Raw genomic sequence first — 21,373 nt, forward strand, 5'->3', positions numbered from 1 at the left:
TTGTTGCAGTGGTAAATGGGAGTGTTTCCTTAATTTCTGTTTCTGAATTTTCGTTGTTAGTGTATAGGAATGCCAGATATTTCTGTGCATTAATTTTGTATCCTGCAACCTTACCAAATTCATTGATTAGTTCTAGTAGTTTTCTGGTGGCATCTTTAGGATTTTCTACGTACAGTATCATGTCATCGGCAAATAGTGACAGTTTTACCTCTTCTTTCCCAATTTCTATTCCTTTTATTTCTTTTTCTTCTCTGACTGCTGTGGCTAGGACTTCCAAAACTATGTTGAATAAGAGTGGTGAGAGTGGACATCCTTGTCTTGTTCTTGATCCTAGTGTAAATGCTTTCAGTTTTTCACTACTGAGTATGATGCTTGCTGTGGGTTTGTCATATATGGCCTTTATTATGTTGAGGTAGTTTCCCTCTGTGCCCATTTTCTGGAGAGTTTTTATCATAAATGGGTGTTGAATTTTGTCAAAAGCTTTTTCTGCATCTATTGAGATGATCACATGGTTTTTATTCCTTAATTTGTTAATGTGGAGTATCACATTGATTGATTTACATATATTGAAGAATCCTTGCATCCCTGAGATAAATCCCACTTGATCATCGTGTATGATCCTTTTAATGTGCTGTTGGATTTTGTTTGCTAGTATTTTGTTGAGGATTTTTCCATCTATGTTCATCAGTGATATTGGTCTATAATTTTCTTTTTTTGTGATATCATTTTCTGGTTTTGGTATCAGGGTGATGGTGGCCTTGTAGAATGAATTTGAGAGTGTTTCTCCCTCAGCAATTTTTTGGAAGAGTTTGAGAAGGATTGGTGTTAGCTCTTCTCTAAACGTTTGATAGAACTCGCCTGTGAAGCCATCGGGTCCTGGACTTTTGTTTGTTGGAAAATTTTTAATTACAGTTTCAATTTCAGTGCTTGTGGTTGGTCTGTTTATATTTTCTAATTCTTCCTGGTTCAGTCTTGGAAAATTGTACCTTTCCAAGAATTTGTCTATTTCTTTGTGGTTGTCCATTTTATTGGCATATAGTTGTTTGTAGTAGTCTCTTATAATCCTTTGTATTTCTGCAGTGTCAGTTGTGATTTCTCCTTTTTAATTTCTAATTTTATTGATTTGAACCTTCTCCCTTTTTTTCTTGATGCATCTGGCTAAGGGTATATCAATTTTGTTTATCTTCTCAAATAACCAGCTTTTAGTTTTACTGATCTTTGCTGCTGTTTTCTGCATTTCTATTTCATTTATTTCTGCTCTGATCTTTATGATTTCTTTCCTTCTACTGACTTTGGGTTTTCTTTGTTCTTCTTTCTCTACTTGTTTTAAGTGTAGTGTTAGATTGTTTATTTGAGATTTTTCTTGTTTCTTGAAGTGAGATTGAATTCCTATAAACTTCCCTCTTAGAACTGCTTTTGCCTCATCCCATGGGTTTTGGATCATCTCTGTTTTCATTGTCATTTGTTTCTATGTATTTTTTTATTTCTTCTTTGATTTCTTCAGTCATCTCTTGGTTATTTAGTAGTGCACTCTTTAGCCTCCATATATTTGTGTTTTTTACAGTTTTTTTTCTGTAATTGATTTCCAATCTCATAGCTTTGTGGTTAGAAAAGATGCTTGATATGATATCAATTTTCTTAAATTTTCCAAGGCTTGATTTGTGACCCAAGATGTGATCTATTCTAAAGAATGTTCCATGTGCACTTGAGAAGAAAGTGTATTCCACCACTTTTGGGTGGGATGTTCTATAATTATCAATCAGATCTATCTGCTCTATTGTGTCATTTAAAGCTTGTGTTTCTTTATTTATTTTCTGTTTGGATGATCTGTCCATTGGTGTAAGTGGGGTGTTAAAGTCCCCTGCTATTATTGTGTTACTGTCGATTTCTCCTTTCATGGTTGTTAACATTTGCCTTATGTATTGAGGTGCTCCTGTGTTGGGTGCATAAACATTTATAATTGTTATATCTTCTTCTTGGATTGATCCTTTGATCATTATGTAGTGTCCCTCCTTATCTCTTGTAACAGTCTTTATTTTAAAGTTTATTTTATCTGATATGAGTATTGCTACTCCAGCTTTCTTTTGATTTCCCTTTGCATGGAATATCTTTTTCTATCCCTTCACTTTCAGTCTGTATGTGTCCCTAGGTCTGAAGTGGGTCTCTTGTAGACAGCATATATATGGGTCTTGTTTTTGTATCCATTCAGCCAGTGTGTGTCTTTTGGTTGGGGTATTTAATCCATTTACATTCAAGGTTATTATCGATATGTATGTTCCTATTACCATTTTCTTTTTTCTTTTTTTAAAAATAAATTAATTTATTTTTGGTGGCATTTGGTCTTCATTGTTGGGTCTTCATTGCTGCACACAGGCTTTCTCTAGTTGTGGTGAGTGGGGGCTTCTCTTCGTTGTGGTGCACGGGCTTCTCATTGCTGTAGCTTCTCTTGTTTCAGAGCTCAGGCTCTAGGTATGTGGGCTTCAGTAGTTGCGGCACATGGGCTCAGTAGCTGTGGCTCACAGGCTTATTTGCTCTGTGCCATGTGGGATCTTCCCAGACCAGGGCTTGAACCTGTGTCCCATGCATTGGCAGGTGGATTTTTAACCACCATGCCACCGGGGATGTCCCCATTTTCTTAATTGTTTTGGGTTTGTTTTTGTGTGTCTTTTTCTTCTCTTGTGTTTCCCACTTAGAGAATTTTCTTTAGCATTTGTTGTAAAGCTTGTTTGGTGGTGCTGAATTCTCTTAGGTTTTGTTTGTCTGAAAAGCTTTTGACTTCTCCACTGAATCTGAATGAAATCCTTGCTGGTTAGAGTAATCTTGGTTGCAGGTTTTTCTCTTTCATCACTTTAAATATATCCTGCCACTCCTTTCTGGCCTGCAGAGTTTCCACTGACAAATCAGCTGGTAACCTTATGGAGATTCCTTTGTATGTTATTTTTTGTTTTTCCCTTGTAGCTTTTAATATTTTTTCTTTGAATGTAATTTTTGTTAGTTTGATTAATATGTGTCTTGGTGTGTTTTTCCTAGGGTTTATCCTATTTGGGACTCTCTGTGCTTCCTGGACTTGGGTGACTACTTCCATTCCCATGTTAGGGAAGTTTTCCCCTATAATCTCTTTGAATATTTTCTCAGACCCTTTCTTTTTCTGTTCTTCTTCTGGGACCCCTATAATTCGAGCATTGGTGCATTTATTGTTGTCCCAGAGGTCTCTGAGATCATCTTCAATTATTTCTTTTTTCTTTATTCCGCTCCTCAGCAGTTATTTCCACCATTTTGTCCTCCAGCTCACTTATTCGTTCTTCTGCCTCAGTTATTCTGTTATTGATTCCTTCTAGTGTATTTTTCATTTTGGTTACTGTGTTGTTCATCTCTGTTTGTTTGTACTTTAGTTCTTCTAGATCTTTGTTAAACATTTCTTGTATTTTCTCAATCCATGCTTCTATTCTATTTCCGAGATTCTGGATCATCCTTACTCTGAATTCTTTTTCAGGTAGATTGCCTATTTCCTCTTCATTTATTTGGTTTTGTAGGTTTTTACCTTGCTCCTTCTTCTGTGACCTATTTTTTTTGCTTTCTCATTTTTTTGTTTTTTTTATGAGTGGGATTGTGTTCCTTTCTTACTGGTTGTTTGGCCTGAGGCTTCCAACACTGGAGTTTTAAGCTGTTGGGTAGAGCTGGGTCTTGGTGCTGAGATTAGGAACTTTGTGAGACCTCACTCCAATGAATATTTTCTGGGATCTGAGGTTCTCTGTTAGTCCAGTGGTTTGGACTCAGAGCTCCCATCGCAGGAGTTTCCACCCAAGCCCAGGCTCACAAATCAAGATCCTGCAGGCCGCATGGGGTGGCAAAAAAACCAAAAAAAACCCAATAACAAAGTAAAAAATAAAATTATACTAGGAAACTAAAGATATGTTAGAAAGAATGTAAAAATAAAAATATAGATGAATCAACAACCGGAAGGTACATCAGTACCAGAATAGTAAAAAAGAGTTGGAGGGAAAGGAAAAAAAGGCGGGGGGACTTGGCTGTGGAGAGCGGGGCCTAAGCAAGGGTGAGGTTTGGACGGTGGGCAGGGTCAGTGCTCAGGACCCACAGGGCTGGAAAAGGCCCTGGGGCTCTGGGGGGTGGCACTTAGGCTCAAGGAACAGATGGGGCCCAGGCATGCCCGCACCCCAGGTCTCAGAGGGCAGGGGACCTCACCTGGGAGCCCAGCAGGTTTCCTGGGCTCGAGTGGGCAGGACAAACTCCCTCCTCTCCTCTCCTGCTCCTCTGGCCTGGGGTCTGGGAAGGCCCCTCCCACCTGCCTCTCCAGATCTCCCCAGCCTCCCTCCTATGCCTCCAGGACCAATGTGGGGGAGGGAAGGGGAAGGAGGAGCCTTGGAGGGCAGGGTACTGGCCTGGGAGCTCAGCAGGCTCCCCACGCCCAAGTGGGCGGGGCAATTGCCCTCCACTCCTCTCCTGCTCCTCCCCAAGGGCCCCTCCCACCTGCCTCTCCTGATCCCCCCGGTCTCCCTCCTATGCCCCCAAGGACCCATGCAGTCTGGAGGGGGCTTGGAGGGCAGGGGATCGGCTTGGGAGCTCTGTAGGCTCCCTGGGCCCCTAGTGGGTGGGGCAATTGCCCTATGCTCCTCTCAGAGGGTTCCTCCAGCCTGCCTCTCCTGATCTCCCCAGCCTCCCTCCTATGCCCCCAGGGCCCACGCAGCCTGGATGGGGCTTTGGATGGGGGCTACCGGCTTGGGAGCTCAGCAGACTCCCCAGCCCGAGTGAGCCAGGTGATCGCCTGCCGCTCCTTTCCTGCTCTTCCCAGAGAGCCCCTCCCACCTGCCTCTCCTGATCTCCCCCGCCTCAGGGGTGCTGATCCTGTCTGGCCTCCACTTCTCCTACCCCCTCGGTCCCCCTACATCTTACCGGTTCACTCTGGGGTTCCTCCCATCTTCTTGGGGGTCAGAGTTTCCCACCAGCGGCCGGCAGGCGCCCTAGTTGTGGGGAGAGCTAACTCTGCATCTCTGCACACTGCTATCTTGACTCCTCCTTTATTTTTCTAAATTTATGATGTCTTTATGGCTGCGTTGGGTTTTTGTTGCTGCGCACCGGTTTTCTCTAGTTGCGGCAGAGTGGGGGTTACACTTACTTGTGGTGCACGGGCTTCTCGTTGCAGTGGCTGCTCTTGTTGAGGAGGACAGGCTCTAGGTGCGGGCTTCAATAGTTGTGGCTCATGGGCTCTAGCGCATAGGCTCAGTAGTTTTGGTTCAGGGTCTTAGATGCTCCATGGCATGTGGTATCTTCGCAGACCAGGGATCGAACCTCTGTCCCCTGCATTGGCAGGTGGATTCTTAACCACTGTGCCACGAGGGAAGCTCCTCCCCTATGTTATTTTAAAATGGAGTAAACCAGGGCTTCCTTGATGGCACAGTGGTTGAGAATCTGCCTGCCAATTCAGGGGACATGGGTTCGAGCCCTAGTCTGGGAAGATCCCACATGCCGCGGAGCAACTAGGCCCGTGAGCCACAACTACTGAGCCTGCGCGTCTGGAGCCTGTGCTCCACAACAAGAGAGGCCGCGACAGTGAGAGGCCTGTGCACTGCGATGAAGAGTGGCCCCTGCTCGCTGCAACTAGAGAAAGCCCTCGCACCGAAATGAAGACCAAACACAGCCAAAAATAAATAAATAAATAAATAAATAAATGAATAAAAATTTTTTTAAAAATGGAGTAAACCACAAGTTCAGAAAAATAAAAAAATGTAAATAAAGTGGTTATATCTTAACTTTTTTAAAATTAATTTTTATTGGAGTATAGTTGCTTTACAGTGTTGTGTATACCTTAACATTTAAAGTGAATTTTTTGTTATTTATTCAATCATTTCTTTAACAAATATCTATGAAGTTCCTACTATTTGCCAGGCAGTATTTCAGACCTGGGGAGCAGCCGACAAGTTCTCTGCTTGCATTATGGTGAGAGAACATGACAGTCAAGAGAAATAGGGAGAGGATGGATAAGCAACATAATAGAATGTTTCATTTTAGCTAGTGATATGTAGTATGAAGAAAAAATACAAATTTGGATATTTATTGATTTGAAAAGATCTTTAGAGTACAGTTGACCCTTGAACAACACAGGTTTAAACAACGTGTCCACTTATGTGTGGGTTTTTCAGTGAACGTGTACTACAGTACTACACAATTTGTGGTTGGTTGAATCTATGGATGTGGAACCATAGATACAGAGAGCTGCCTTTAAGTTATGCACGGATTTTGACTGCACAGAGGGTCGGTACCACTAACCTGAGCATTGTTCAAGGGTCAACTGTATATTGTTAAATGAAAAATGGGAGTTGCAAAATAATGAGGTATAGGGATATCAGTTTTAGGCACATGTAGGTGTCTTACCAGAAAAAGTTGAGAAGTATATACACTAATATATAAGTATATAAGATACTGAAAAAAAGAGAGAGAGACTGTTTGAATTAGGGATCTATTTCCCAATATTAGGAACAAAGAAAATAGAGGGAGCTGAGTTCTCTGGGACCTTCAAAACATCTATCAGATTTTATGGCCACCTAGGGAGAAATTTTTCCTGATGGTCTAGAGCCATACTGACAAAAATAATTGACAGGGTGATAATTAATTTAAGATCTGATGATAATTAATTTAAGATCTCTTGTTTGCATTAATTTGTTCCCCTGCCCACCTCTATGGTCATTTTTTTTTTTTTTTTTTTTTTTTTAGCAGTGCTGTGCAGCTTGTGGGATCTTAGTTCCCCCACCAGGGATTGAACCTGTGCCCCTGCAGTGGAAGCACAGAGCCCTAGCCACTGGACCACCAGGGAATTCCCTATGGTCAAATTTTCATATTACCTGAAGAAATGTTTTGCACGTAGTAGGTGCTTCATAGCTATTTGCTGCAAGTTGGCAGGAAGGAATGTATGAACTTACTATGGAATGAAAAACAGATGTCACTATTTTGGAAATGTAATCAAACAGCTTTTGAGGTACCAGGAAGGAGTATATTTGCAAATCAGGAAATACTCAACCCCAGGAAGCATGTGCTAGTATGCCTTTGGTCAAAACATCTTCATAGAAAGCCCTGGGTCAAGTTTTTACTTTGGTGACTATTAAAATTTTTAATCTGTCCAGGGAATTCATTTCCAAAATGACATTCTGAGTGACCGCTTCCATTCACAGCAAGCTGGGTTTTGCGACAATTGCCTTTGATGTCTGTTCTGTGGCCTTCCTCCTTCTCCTAAACCGTGTAGCTGTCAATTACCGTGGGATGCTGCGCATAACAATGGAGACTATTGCCTCAGTAAAGGCGGTATCCATGGTGCCAGAGGCTGCAGGCACTGCTGAAGGCTATACTGAGAGCAAAGGGAACTTCCAAGGGTTTGCTTACACTGAAATATATGATTTTCCTTTCTAAAACCTATGCCCATCGTCTCATGGTTTTGGGTAGCAGTTTCATCTCAACTGTTCACAAGCTGTGGGCAAAGTGATTCTTAATATTGCAAGGCTGCATCTGGAGAATTCAGAGGGCAGGTAGAGAAAAAAGATCATCCTTAGGGTGTTAACAGTGCCCCAGGGGCTGTTTTTCATAAACCATTTCCGCCTTCCACACCCAGCATCTTTCTTTTATTATTATTATTTTTTATTGCGGTACGCGGGCCTCTCACTGTTCTGGCCTCTCCCGTTGCGGAGCACAGGCTCCGGACGCGCAGGCTCAGCAGCCATGGCTCATGGGCCCAGCCGCTCCGCGGCACGTGGGATCTTCCTGGACCGGGGCACGAACCCGTGTTCCCTGCATCGGCAGGCGGACTCTCAACCACTGCGCCACCAGGGAAGCCCCTAGCATCTTTCTTGAAGGATTAAGATATTTTACCACTAACAGAGAAAGGAACTAACATTTACTGAGTTATGATTATGGGCTGTTGGCTGTATGGATTAGTCTTAATTCTACCTTATTTAAGAGGTATTATCAATCCACTTTACAAATGAGAAAAACGAGGCTCCTTTAGGGTGTATACTCAGATTTCTTGACTCTAAAAATCATGTTCATTCTACTTACAAGGAGCTTTGAGAGAGTAGGGAATGGGGAGTCAAGATTATTGGCTTGTTTGGGGCAGTATGCTCAGTAAATGACACCAGGACAGTGCTTCACAAGGATGAGCATAATGTAGTCTAATCCAACATATTAGTTTAATTATATTGGAATAAAACACTCACCTTGAATGCATCCTGATTTGGGGGAAATAACTGAAATTTTAAGACAATTGATAGTGACTCTTTATGAATTTTTAAACAGTTTAATAGGTGTCCTGATCCCCAGCCCATCACACCTCTACAATTAGTCAAGGATCAAGGACTCCTTTTTCAGATCCTAACGCTCCAGGTTTCCACTCTTGGCCATATCCCAGTAAGATGAAGGAAGATGCCAGCCATACTGGGATAAAGTTGTACTTTGGGCTCCTGCTGACTTCCATTAATTCATCAATTTTCAAATATGCCCATGTTAGTGTAAGCTACGCTCATCATCATGAACTTCTCAATGTCTTTCTGAGCCTACCATTAACATTATTTAAAATTGACAAATTGTTTCCTAGACATGAAATTAAAATGTGCTTGTGGGCTTCCCTGGTGGCACAGTGGTTAAGAATCCGCCTGCCAATGCAGGGCACACGGGTTCGAGCCCTGGTCCGGGAAGATCCCACATGCTGTGGAGCAGCTAAGCCCGTGCACCACAACTACAGAGTTTGTACTCTAGAGTTGTGATCCACAACTACTGAGCCCCTGCGCCACAATTACTGAAGCCTGTGTGCCTAGAGCCTGTGCTCTGCAACAAGAGAAGCCACAGCAATGAGAAGCCCTCGCACCACAACGAAGGGTAGCCCCTGCTCGCTGCAACTAGAGAAAGCCCGCGCACAGCAACGGAAGACCCAATGCAGCCAACAAATAAATAATAAATAAATAAATAAATAAATAAATAAATAAATAAATAAATAAATAAAATCTATAAAAAAAGAAAAAAGAATGTGCTTGCAAACCTGACGAATAGAGTTGCAGGTAGAAGTGGATACAAAGAATTCCTTGAAACCAAGAAGTTCATAGAAAGGAAATTTAAAAGTTATCAAACTCTTGAGACTTCCCTGGCGGTCCAGTGGTTAAGACTCCCGCACTTCCACTGCAGGGGGCGCGGGTTCAATCCCTGGTCGGGGAACTAAGATCCCCATACTGCACGGCCAAAAAACCAAAACCAAACAAACAAAATTATCAAACTCTTGATTGTGTGGAATAGTACAAGAACAAATTGTCATAGAGAATTCTAGGTTGTCTACAAGCAGTGAAAGATGAGTTCTTTAGAAATAGAAAACGGTTTTAAAAGTAGCTACCATTGATTCTGGCAAGAAAAAAAGAAGGTATGGCAAGAGAAGCCATTTCAACTCTTCTACTTGAATCGTGTTCTTGGAGATGACTTTTTCCCAGGGCTGAGTCTAAAATAAAGAGTGTGTCCTTTCCATTGTCATTATTTAAGTCCTACTTATCAATATGAAAGTCCAGCTCTCTGAAAAAAGTTGAATACTTTAAAAGGAGCTTCAGCTCTTTAGCAAGTCACTGGTATGAGTATACCACATGTCACAACTTCTGTTTTGAACTTAAAATCTGATTTTGAAAAAATCTGATTTTGGAAAACATTTCTATGGTAGATTTAGTTTTAATTTGCCCTGCTTTAAGATATTTGGCACAGAAAAATTCTCCTGAAGTTTTCCTAAGTTCCTTTTACCTCTTTTATAACAGTGCCTCTTAAATTTTAATGTGCATGGACAGCTTGTCAAAATGCAATTTCTGATTCAGTAGGTCTGGGTTGGGTTTCAGATTTCTCATTTTTAACAAGCTCTCAGGTGATAACAGTGCTGCTGGCCCATGAAATACATTCTGTGTGAGACTTTAGATCACAGAATTCTTAAAACTCGGTGGGACCAGTTCTCAAAAGCAGGGACTTAATGGAAGACTTTTCATAAGCGGACATTTAAGAATGAAAAGAATATGAATAGAAACTATCTTAAACCAGGACTTAGTGAGGGCTTTACTGTGGAGAAACAATGATAGGCTTTAAACAAGGAGGAACTTGGTTAGATTGGTTTACTATCGCTCCTTTACTGCTAAGTAGGAGTCTATGTTAACAACACACAAGCCACCACTGGGGAAAGTAGCCAGAAAACTGAAACAAGGCCCTAGCAAATTCTTTCTGTCTCCCTCCCTCATGGCAGTAATATGAAAGTTGAGAAATTTCATCAAGCATAGGATAATAAACTTTGCTCAAGATACATATGATCTCAAAGTTACAAACTCCCAGGGCTTTACAGTTTTGTAAAATACAAGAAAAATTATTTAAGGAAGCTTTCTGGATTCCATAACAAACTGCAACATCTTTTCTCTGATTCTTTTTAAGCCTTGATATCTTTGCAGTATATTCTCATAGGGTCATCATGAGAAAAAACCCATATAGTCCTTGGGAATTCCCTGGTGGTCCAGTGGTTAGGACTCTGTGCTTCCACTTCAGGGGGCACAGGTTTGACCCCAGTTCAGAAAACTAAGATCCTGCAAGCCCAATGCCTGCTTTGATCATGACACTTAATACCTTGTATTTATAAATCTCTTTAACTATTTCCTTACTTAAACTGTCTCCTTGGAAAAGATAATAATAAAGGTAACCTTTATTCATCACTTACTATTTGAAGGCATATTCTAAATACTTTTTATCATTACAACAGGCTAATGAAGTAGATGCTGTTATCCACGCCCACTTATAGATGAAGAAACTGAGACTCAGAGTTGTAGTAATTGCCAAAGTCATTGAGCTAGTTAGTGAAGGGGCTAGGATTTGAGCCCAGATAATCAGGGTCTAGAACCCACATTCTACTTGAGTAGAAACTTCCTCAAGTATTGCTCTCAAGAATTCTATAACATAGCACAGTGTGGTGTGTACCAGGCATTTAATCTTGTTGGATTTCACTTTGGTGAGATCATCAAGAACCTGCTAGGAAAGTAATTAATGTTTGTAGAGTCTAAATCTCTTCCAGAAGTCTCAGGTACGTCTGTAGTATAAGTTTTCTACTTGTACTGTCTCCACACCTTCAGCTTCCATTTACCCTTCAACCCATTCACATCCAGCCGGGCATCTGTCGTCATCACTCCACACTAAGTGACATTTTTAAAGTCCTGGCTGTCTTCCATGTTGCCATATCTAATACATGCATTCTACTCCTTATCTGACACAGCCTCTCAGCAGCATTTGACCCAGCCCTCTGTTTTCTCTGACAGTAGACTGTTTTGTTCTCTGATGTCTCTGTTCCCTCTCCAGTCTCCTTTGCTACCTCTTCATCCTCTGTGGGTCTCTAAATTATTGTAGTTCCAATTTGGTATTGTATCATGTCAACAACTCTGTGTCAGTCTTTATTCCTTCTCTCATTCTTTTCCCCACTCCTTCATCCCTCTCTGTTTATCCTCATGACTGTAAATACCTTCTTTTAAAAGTAATTTATTTATTTTATTTATTTATTTATTTTTGGCTGCGTTGGGTCTTTGTTGCTGTCCGCAGGCTTTCTCTAGTTGCAGTGAGCGGGGGCTACTCTTCGTTGAGGTGCGCGGGCTTCCATTGCAGTGGCTTCTCTTGTCGCAGAGCACAGGCTCTAGGCGCCCGGGCTTCAGGAGTTGTGGCTCCTGGGCTCTGGAACACAGGCTCAGTAGTTGTGGCGCTTGGGCTTAGTTGTTCCACAGCATGTGGGATCTTCCTGGAGCAGGGCTCGAACCCATGTTCCCTGCATTGGCAGGCGGATTCTTAACCACTGCACCACCAGGGAAACCCTGTAAATACCTTCTTGATGATGCAAATGACTCTCAAACTTACATTGTCAGCCCAGGCCTTTTCCCTGAACTCTAAGCTTAGAACTTCCTTAACATCTCCACTGGCGTGTTTCATGGGCATCTTAAACCTCGCATGTTCAAAACTAAACCTGATTGTATCGTATAAGCAGAAAAAATAAGCTCCGTAAGCTGTGGAGAGTGGGCAAATCTTCAGCCAAAGAAAAGGTCTTTTCTCACATGACATTGACTACAAAGAGGAAACCAAGGGGTAAGGAAAATGATGTTTATTAGCTACTTGCCCAAATTTAAAATATGACTCCCAGAGATGTGTGTGTGTGTGTGTGTGTGTGTGTGTGAGAGAGAGAGAGAGAGAGAGAGAGAGAGAGAGATTTGTTTAACTTATCAGCAAGGGAACTGGCAGACAATAAAGCTGTTTCAAAGACCATTTGAAGAATAGAGATTTGTAAAGTCAGCCAGGAAAGACATGCTAAATAAATTTGCTAGATGAGAGACACAACTAGTTAATGTCCTACAGGGCACTAAAATTGTAGCCATTTAGAGGTATCGTTTCAGCTGGAGAGGAATCATTTGCCCCTCTATCAGGCAAAAGTCTTCACATTAACATGTAATTTCCCAGAACTTGGGCCTAATCAAAATGAAATAGCATGACAAAAATTGGTCATTTCCCTAGAGAATTAAATCATCCTTGGGTGGGCCTGTTAAGATAGACCTGAAGTGTGACATTGGAATGATACACAACCTTCTTTTTGCCTTATTTCCATGTTTTGGATAATTTTTCTTAACAAGTATCAGAATTTTTACACACTTTTTCTTGAGCACACAGTTTATAATAAATGTACAGAGCTGGGATTTTTATTCCAAAGCTCATATTCCTTCTACCATATACCATTGACACATACCTTTTATTTAGGTTGCTTTTTTCTTTTTTTTTTTTTTTTGCGGTACGCGGGCCTCTCACTGTTGTGGCCTCTCCCGTTGCAGAGCACAGGCTCCGGACGCACAGGCTCAGCAGCCATGGCTCACGGGCCCAGCCGCTCCGCGGCATGTGGGATCTTCCCGGACCGGGGCACGAACCTGTGTCCCCTGCATTAGCAGGCGGACTCTCAACCACTGTGCCACCAGGGAAGCCCTAGGTTGCTTTATTTATCTTATGACAGGAGGTCCTGGTAAGGAATGCGGAACTAACCAGCTACCATCAACCAGGAGAATTTGGGAAAGGTCAAAAGGAGACAGGAGACGCCAGTCCATATGTCCTACCAACCTCCCAGAACCCTTCTGGCTGGAATCCATCTTGGCTGAGCGATATGCGCACCACCAAGAAGGACCCTGAGTGGGAGTGATTGGCCAGAGACAACCGGGAAACTAACCCTATCACCATAAAACCCGAGACTGCAAGCCACGTGGCAGAGCAGTTCTCCTGGTTCCCTTACCCTGCTGCTCTCCGCCTGGGTGCCCCTTCCCAATAAAGTCTCTTGCTTTGCCAGCACATGTGTCTCCTCGGACAATTCAGTTCTGAATATTAAACAATAACCCACTCCTGGGCCCTAGAAGGGGTCCCCCTTCCTGCAACAAAATGACAAAAATAATACAATTTAGTAATGAGTTCAATGAACGGTATTCAAGGGAAAACCATCCCTGGATTGGGGAGTACACTGCCTCACAGACAGTGGAGCACTCTTCCCAAGGAATTTCGGGCTACAGTGAGTTTTAGAGAGCTTAGAAGAGGCAACAGGAAACAGAACAAGATTGCCTAGGAGGTCAGCGATTTCTTTATAAGCCTAGAGGGTCCTATTTTCCAGGGTAAGGTGAGCTAGCTAAAGCTCAGCTAGAGGACTGTGATCTGTGTGTGTTAAGTTTCCTTGAGAGTGTGGCGTTTCCTGGAAGTGCAGGCTGACTTAGGTTTAGATTTGTGACCTGGGCCGGGCTGCTGGGGGGGCCTCCATTTTCTGGGTCCCCAGACATGAATTATCTTTATCCATACTTTTTATACAGGGGATTTTGTGAGAACAAAGTGAGTCTGTGTTGGTCCCACATTCCCTAATCACTGAACGTCATTTTTTCTTAACTGTTCCTTGACATTGAGTAATCAATGTCACCACAGCTGTCTGCATAAACCACCATGAGTGACCACATAGTTGTCTATTTTTGAATTATATTACATGTTAAACTTGAAGAAGTTCCGGGCTTGTTTTATTTAAGCTGGGGACTGTTACTCATTTAATAGCTTCCGAATATAGAAAGCAAAGATAACAGTTTATATTCACTAAAACAATTATATGGAAGGTGAGTGAGTGGTGAGGTAATTCTATTGACTTTCAGTCTGAAATCTCTGGATCTTGGAAGGTGGTGGTTGACAGTTAAAGGAATTAGCTTTAGCTTTCAGTTTCTTTTCTGAAGAAGCTGGTGTGGCAGGCTTTCCTTAGGATTGTGATCAAGGAACTCTTCAAATAGCACCCTCTATTTTATCTTCTACCCTGTCTTTCTGCACCCTGTAGATTCCTTGGTACCCACAAAACATTCAGTTAGCCATCTCCTTACTTTCTCTCCTTTTACAAATTATTTTTTCATCCCAATCTTAGATTGGTGAGGGAAGATTCAAAAGAGTAAAACCTGACACACTGTAAGTACCGAATAATTGTTAAGTGAATGAAGCAATTTATAAACAAATTTAAACCCTATAATTTGAATATAACATTATAAGCTGCATAATATAGAAATGCATATTGTTGAAAGTACCCTCCCATAAGCCCATTTCACAAAATAATCCTGGTTAATATTTTGACCACTAGTTTTTGTGGGTTTTTTTTGTTTTTTTTAATTATTTATTTTTGGCTGCATTGGGTCTTTGTTGCTGCAGGCGGGTTTTCTCTAGTTGTGGCGAGCGGGGGCTACTCTTCATTGCGGTAGCTTCTCTTGTGGAGCACGGGCTCCAGAGCGCAGGCTCAGTAGTTGTGGTGCACGGAGTTAGTTGCTCTGCGGCATGTGGGACCTTCCCGGACCAGGGCTCGAACCTGTGTCCCCTGCACTGGCAGGCGGATTCTTAACTGCTGCGCCACCAGGGAAGCCCTTGACCCTAGTTTTACTAAAAACACTGAACTGAGCATTCTTATTAATCTCTTTGCACTGTAGGAGGTTATGTTGGGTGAAAAGGTTTCCCTGTGTGTGGGTGTGTGTGTGTTTATTTTGGTAGTGCCAAATTATTCCCCCAAAAGTTGTAACAATTTTGACTCCCCTAAACAAAGTGTTGTAAAATGTTCCATGATGAATTTATTTTACTTGAAATATTCTTATTTTCTAAATTATAAAAGTACACACATCCTTTGGGAAGAGTTGAATAATTTGGGAGCATAGAAAGTAGAAAATTAAAGTATTTCCCACCCTCTATCCAATTTTTGAAATTATTTTACAATGAGATGAAAATATGGTCAATGTAGTAACCTCCCAAAGTCAATTATAGGTTTTTTTTTTCTTCTTTTTCCTCCAGCACATGTAAACAACTTATGTCACTCCTAAGGAATTCTGGGAAAGAACAGCCTAGACCTCTGAGGCCTCAGGCACACTTGCATTTTGAAAAGCAAAACCCTATCTTACATCCTACCAATCAACTTCAAATGCACCTACATCAAATATATATAATACAAAAGAGTAATAATTTAACATTTTTTTCTCTGAAAATTACTTGACTATAAGTAACTTATTTATCAGCTATGATTTTTCAATAATTATTCAGCATACTCAGGGTTTCTTGGAAAGTAAGAAAATCTAGCCTATAAATTTTTTAAAAGATATAATGACATTTAATAAATGCTAAATTTATGCATTAAGTTGACATAATGTATTTATAGTCTTTTCATTCAACCATTGTCAATTTGTCTTAGAATTCATTTTTCAAAGCTTGGAGCATAAACCTTTGTAGGGTTGGCTGATCTGGCTTAGAATTGAAGAGAAATTTATTCTCTTACAGTTCTTGAGGCTGGAAGTCCAAAATCAAGGTGTCAGCAGAGCCATGCTGCCTCTGAATGGCCTCTAGGGGAGGATCCATTCCAAGCCTCTACTAAATTCTGATGGTTGCCAGATTCCTTGGCTTGTGGCCACATCACTCCAATCTCTGCTTCAGTCTTCACATTGCCTTCTCTGTTTTCCCCTGTGTGTGCTTTATAAAGACACCTGTCATTGGATTTAGGACACAACCAGATAATCCAGAATGATCTCCTCATTTCAAGATCCTTCATTTAAGTACATCTGCAAAGGCCTTAGTACAGCACTATGCAAGGCATGTGTGGCTGGAGCCCAGTGAGTGAGAGTGAGAAAAGGAAGAGATATAGTAAGAGACGTTAGGGGGAGAGTAGGAGGAGGAAATGCAAAAATGAGAATACTAGTTGTTAAATGACATAATTGTCACTTGAAACCAAAGTATGGACAGTATATGTTATTAGCTATTAAGTGACTTTGTGAGTATGGACTTAATGTCAGGAGAGATAATCTTCACATCTATTCGGAGCCAAAAAAACCAAGTGAACTATGCTTGTCCTAAACCTGGATGATGCACCTCTATCTGCCAGATTCAGTAACTCAATGCTCTGTGGACAGTGTTAGGTAAACAGTGCCAGTTTTCCCCCCTTTGTTTTCCTCTTTTCTAGGTTATATGCAGACTGGCTTCTTATGGAAACAGTCTATCTTATGATAGAATCTATCTATCTTCAACAGCACAGGAATTTAGATTTCATTTTTGTCCAAATCAGTATACTGAATTCGGATAAGGTTTCATGGTTGACAACCACAGCTGTGATTGGATTGCAGTGGTCTGGTTTTGTTTTCCAAACAGACTTCATCACTGCTTATTTAAGACTTCCTTGGAGCAAGCCAAGCCCATGCTTAAAATGGTATCTGTTCTAGACTGATGCCATGCACTTTATTTTCAGTCCTGATTTGCTCCAACTCCAGCTGCTTTGCCATTCTGGTTTACTTGAGTTTCCTGCATCCCTTATCCTGCCTCTTCATCTTTCAGCAGAGGACCAGTCTCCCTTCCTCTCGGATGACACATTAAGAATGACCTTAAGGGGACTTCCCTGGTGGAACAGTGGTTAAGAATCCGCCTGCCAGTGCAGGGGACATGGGTTTGAGCCCTGGTCTGGGAAGATCCCGCATGCCTCAGAGCAACGAAGCCCATGCACCACAACTACTGAGCCTGTGCTCTAAAGCCCGTGAGCCACAACTACTGAAGCCCGCGTGCCTAGAGCCCGTGCGCTGCAACAAGAGAAGTCACCGCAATGAGAAGCCCGTGCACTGCAGCGAAGAGTAGCCCCCACTCGCTGCAACTAGAGAAAGCCCGCACACAGCAACAAAGAACCAATGCAGCCAAAAATAAATTTTAAAAATATAAATAAATAAATTTATTTTAAAAAAAGACCTTAAGGTAACGGATCTCTAGACTTTGGAGTTTTTGCTTATAAACTGCCCATGAGTTACTTACTTTCCTGAAATAAATACTCCTCTGAAGCTTTGCCTAGCTAGAAGCCATTTCTCCTCCAAACTCTAAAAACTCTTACTGTTTGTGCTTTTACTAAAGCAGGGTATGTTTTATTTCCCAAACTAGATCATAAGTTTGGTGAATGTCAAAACCTATTTTATACTTTACTTGCCCTCCACCCCCATACCACTTTTTACCTTAAACAGAGAAGATGCTTGATAAATACCTGTTGAATAAAGCAGCTTTAAGGATAAGAAGTGACTTTATAGTATAAATTAGTAGAGACTCTATCAGGAGGAAAATCAACATCCTTGGATACAATATTTTGTGAAAAGATTTGGAACACTTACCAAAATAATGCAAATAACCAAAACACCCCAATAAATCAAGAGTCTCTATTGTTTATAGTTACATTTTTCAAGTTAGGTTTATTGAGGTATAATTTGCATTTAGCAAAATTTACCCTTTTAAGTTGTTCATATCCATGAATTTTGAGTAATTTTTACAGTTAGGTATCCATTACTACAGCCAAGATATAGATCATTTACATCACCCACCCAAATTGCCTTGTGCCCTTTTATAGTCAATCCATTTGCCTCACCACCAGCTCCTGGCAATTACTAATCTCATTTGTATCTCTAGAGCCTTTCCCAGAATGCTGTATAAATGAAATCATAAGGTAAGTAGCCTTTTGTATCTGGCTTCTTTCACTTAGCATAATGCTTTTGAGATTCATCTGTGTAGTTTGCCTCTATTAGTAGCTAGCTCCTTTTTATTGATATTTAAAGGATCAGTAATACCCACTCACTGTGGCATAAAGAAACTACTTTTAGCAGAAGGCATTTGAGTTCCTGAAATTACTTATCTTCCTAAAAACAGAACTAACATGAACTCAAATCCCCTCCACTAGAGGCCATCCCTGGGATCCACCAGGGATGATTGACTCTTATCAAGAGCCATGAGAAGTCTCCACACCACATGTAAACAAACATTGTCACAAAACTATCCTATCTCCCATCTGTTCTCCTGAGGCCCATTTATCTTTCCAGAAAGTCATTTGTTTCCCCATGAATGCCCTTTCTCCCTCCCTTTCCCTTATTGAGAACTCATTTGTTTCCCCATAAGTGTCTTTCTCTCCCTCCCCTTCCCCTATTAAGATGGTATATAAGCCCCAAATTCTAACTGCCCCTTGAGTCACCCTTTTCTCTACACCCTCTACATACCTTAACAAAAATACGGTGACTGAATGTTATCTTTTGCTAATCTGTCTTTTATCAGTTGAATTTGAAAAATCCCAATCACTAAAGAGAGTACAGGAAAAGTTTTAATTCCCTGAGACTTTATTCCATTGTGTGAGTGTATTAAAGTTGTTTTATCCATTCACCAGTTGGACTTTTGGGCTGTTCCCAGTTTTTGGACACTTCCCTACCAGGTCTTTGCATAGCATGAAATTTCAGTTCTGTTCTGAAATGAGGTATCTAGATTATATGCTATATGTCTCTATAGGAAACTTCAAGACTGTTTTCCAAAATGGTTGTATTGCAGGAAAAGAGAGTGAGGCAAGAGAGGATGGTCATGTTCCAGGTTGCAGGCGAGTCCCTGGGATGGCCACCAAGTGTGGGTTCTTGGCTTTGTGCAGGAAAGAATTCAAGAGTGAGCCATAGTAAAGAGAAAGAAGGTTATTCAGGGAGATACACACTCCATAGACAGAGTGTGGGCCATCTCAGAAGGGGAGAGCGGCTCCAGGGCATGAGGTTGTCAGTTTTTATAGGAGTGGGTAATCTCATAGGCTAATAAGTGGGAGGAGTTTCCAGCTATTTGGGGGAAGGGGTGGGGATTTCCAGGATTTGGGCCAGCACCCACTTTATGACCTTTTCTAGTCAGCCTTGGAACTGTCATAGTGCCTGTGGGTGTGTCATTTAGCATGCTGATGTGTTACAGTGAGCATATACTGAGGCTCAAGGTCTAGTGGAAGTCGACTTGTCTGCCATCTTGGACCTAGCTGGTTCTAACCAGTTTCTGTCGTGTCCTCAGGGTATGTCATTCTTTTAAAGGTTGTGCCCTGTCCCCTTCCTGTCTCATTTGTAACAGTTTGCATTGTCATCATTAATATATGAAGTTCCAGTTGCTTAGTATCCTCATCAGCACTTTATATCGCCCGCTGTTTTACTTTCAGCCATTCTGGAAGGTTAAGTGATAATTTGAAGACAAATAAGGAAAACATACAGGTTCATTCATCAAAGAAACATTTATTGATAAAACCAGTTAACTTTGGCTGGGTTGCTACACTTTGTCAGATGTTTGATTTTCTTGACTGTCAGGAATAAGATCATGTGGAGAACGTATAACACAGTTCTTTGTCTCAAGGTCCTCATGGTCATGTCAGAAAGACATGGGAAAGAAAGTATGTGCACAAGTACATTTCCCATGGCACTTTGGAAGCACAGACTAGAAGCATTTTGCCTGTTTCTCAATGGAAGAGAAAGGCTGAGAGAAGTTGTATTTTGAGTCAAGTCCCCTTTCCCCTAAACTGATGATGAGCTTTGTACATTAAAATGTCAATCCTGGGGGCCTCCCTGGTGGCGCAGTGGTTGGGAGTCTGCCTGCCGATGCAGGGGATACGGGTTCGTGCCCCGGTCTGGGAGGATCCCATATGCCGCAGAGCGGCTGGGCCCATGAGCCATGGCTGCTGAGCCTGCACATCCGGAGCCTGTGCTCCACAACGGGAGAGGCCACAACAGTGAGAGGCCCGCATACCACAAAAAAAAAAAAAAAAAAAAATGTCAATCCTGGGTCTTCAGTATTTTATTTTATTTTATTTTTTATTTTTTATTTTTGCTGTACGCGGGCCTCTCACTGTTGTGGCCTCTCCCGCTGTGGAGCACAGGCTCCGGATGTGCAGGCTCAGCGGCCATGGCTCACGGGCCCAGCCGCTCCGTGGGATGTGGGATCCTCCCGGACTGGGGCACGAACCCGTGTCCCCTGCATCGGCAGGCGGACTCTCAACCACTGCGACACCAGGGAAGCCCTAAATTTTTTTTAATGATGAATTAAATATATGGGAAAAATCCATATTCTCAAAATAAGAAAACCAGAACTCATTGAGATTTTAAAGTCTTTATTGTGCAGAAGACCTTAAATTTTGCCTGAAGCAAAGTAAAATACAACCTCTTGAAAAACAATTAAGAATTCAAGTTTATAACACTAGTTTCCCCCAAGGAGAGTTCCTATTGATTTGTAACTTGGCCTTGAATTTGACCTGTGACCTTCATGTCAGGATAATTTGGGTCACTCTGAATATGCCATCTCTTGAACAAGGACCTCTACTAATTTTAAATGAATGCAGCTGTTGATTTGCCATTCATTTATTTGCATCACAATATGTGGGAATAAATTTGCAATTAATAAAACATTTCCAGTAACAGTCAGACTGAGGAAATGAAGAACATTTACCTAGTAAGTTTAAAAAGATGTTTCAAAGAAAAGAAAAAGATGTTTCATTTTTGCCTTTTTGGACATGAAAAAAAGAAAGAAAGTATATATCTTTGAGGTATTGATTGAGGCCAGAATTGTTCCCTGGGCTACAGCATCTAAAAAAGCCATGCAACCTCAAATTAGATTTTAGTTAAAAAAAAAATACATTTTTTAAAAAAGAATAAATGTTGAAGATTTTGTACCAGTTCTACAAAAGTTTTTTTCTCCCTCTTTTCCCTCCTTCTTTCCTTCCTTGTTTCCTTCCTTCCTCTCTTTCATTTTTCTTTCTCTTTTTCTTTCTTTTTTCCTTCCTTTCTGCATTTCTTTTTCTCTTTGGTTCAATGAAAATGAGTAGTTCTCAAGTTTGGTTTATGGAGAGGGCTTGCATTTGATATTAAGAATCAAAACCTTTGGAAAACACATTGGGGCCTTCATTCCATCTTGCATCTGACACTGCAAAATTAATAATATATTGTCTAGATTTAGGGAAACAGTTCTACTGAGGAGTAGACCAGGGGAGTAGGGAGTCTGGAAGCTCTCGCATAAGCTA

This window comes from Hyperoodon ampullatus, assembly GCF_949752795.1.
Source record: "Hyperoodon ampullatus genome assembly, chromosome: 1".
Taxonomy (NCBI): Eukaryota; Metazoa; Chordata; class Mammalia; order Artiodactyla; family Ziphiidae; genus Hyperoodon; species Hyperoodon ampullatus.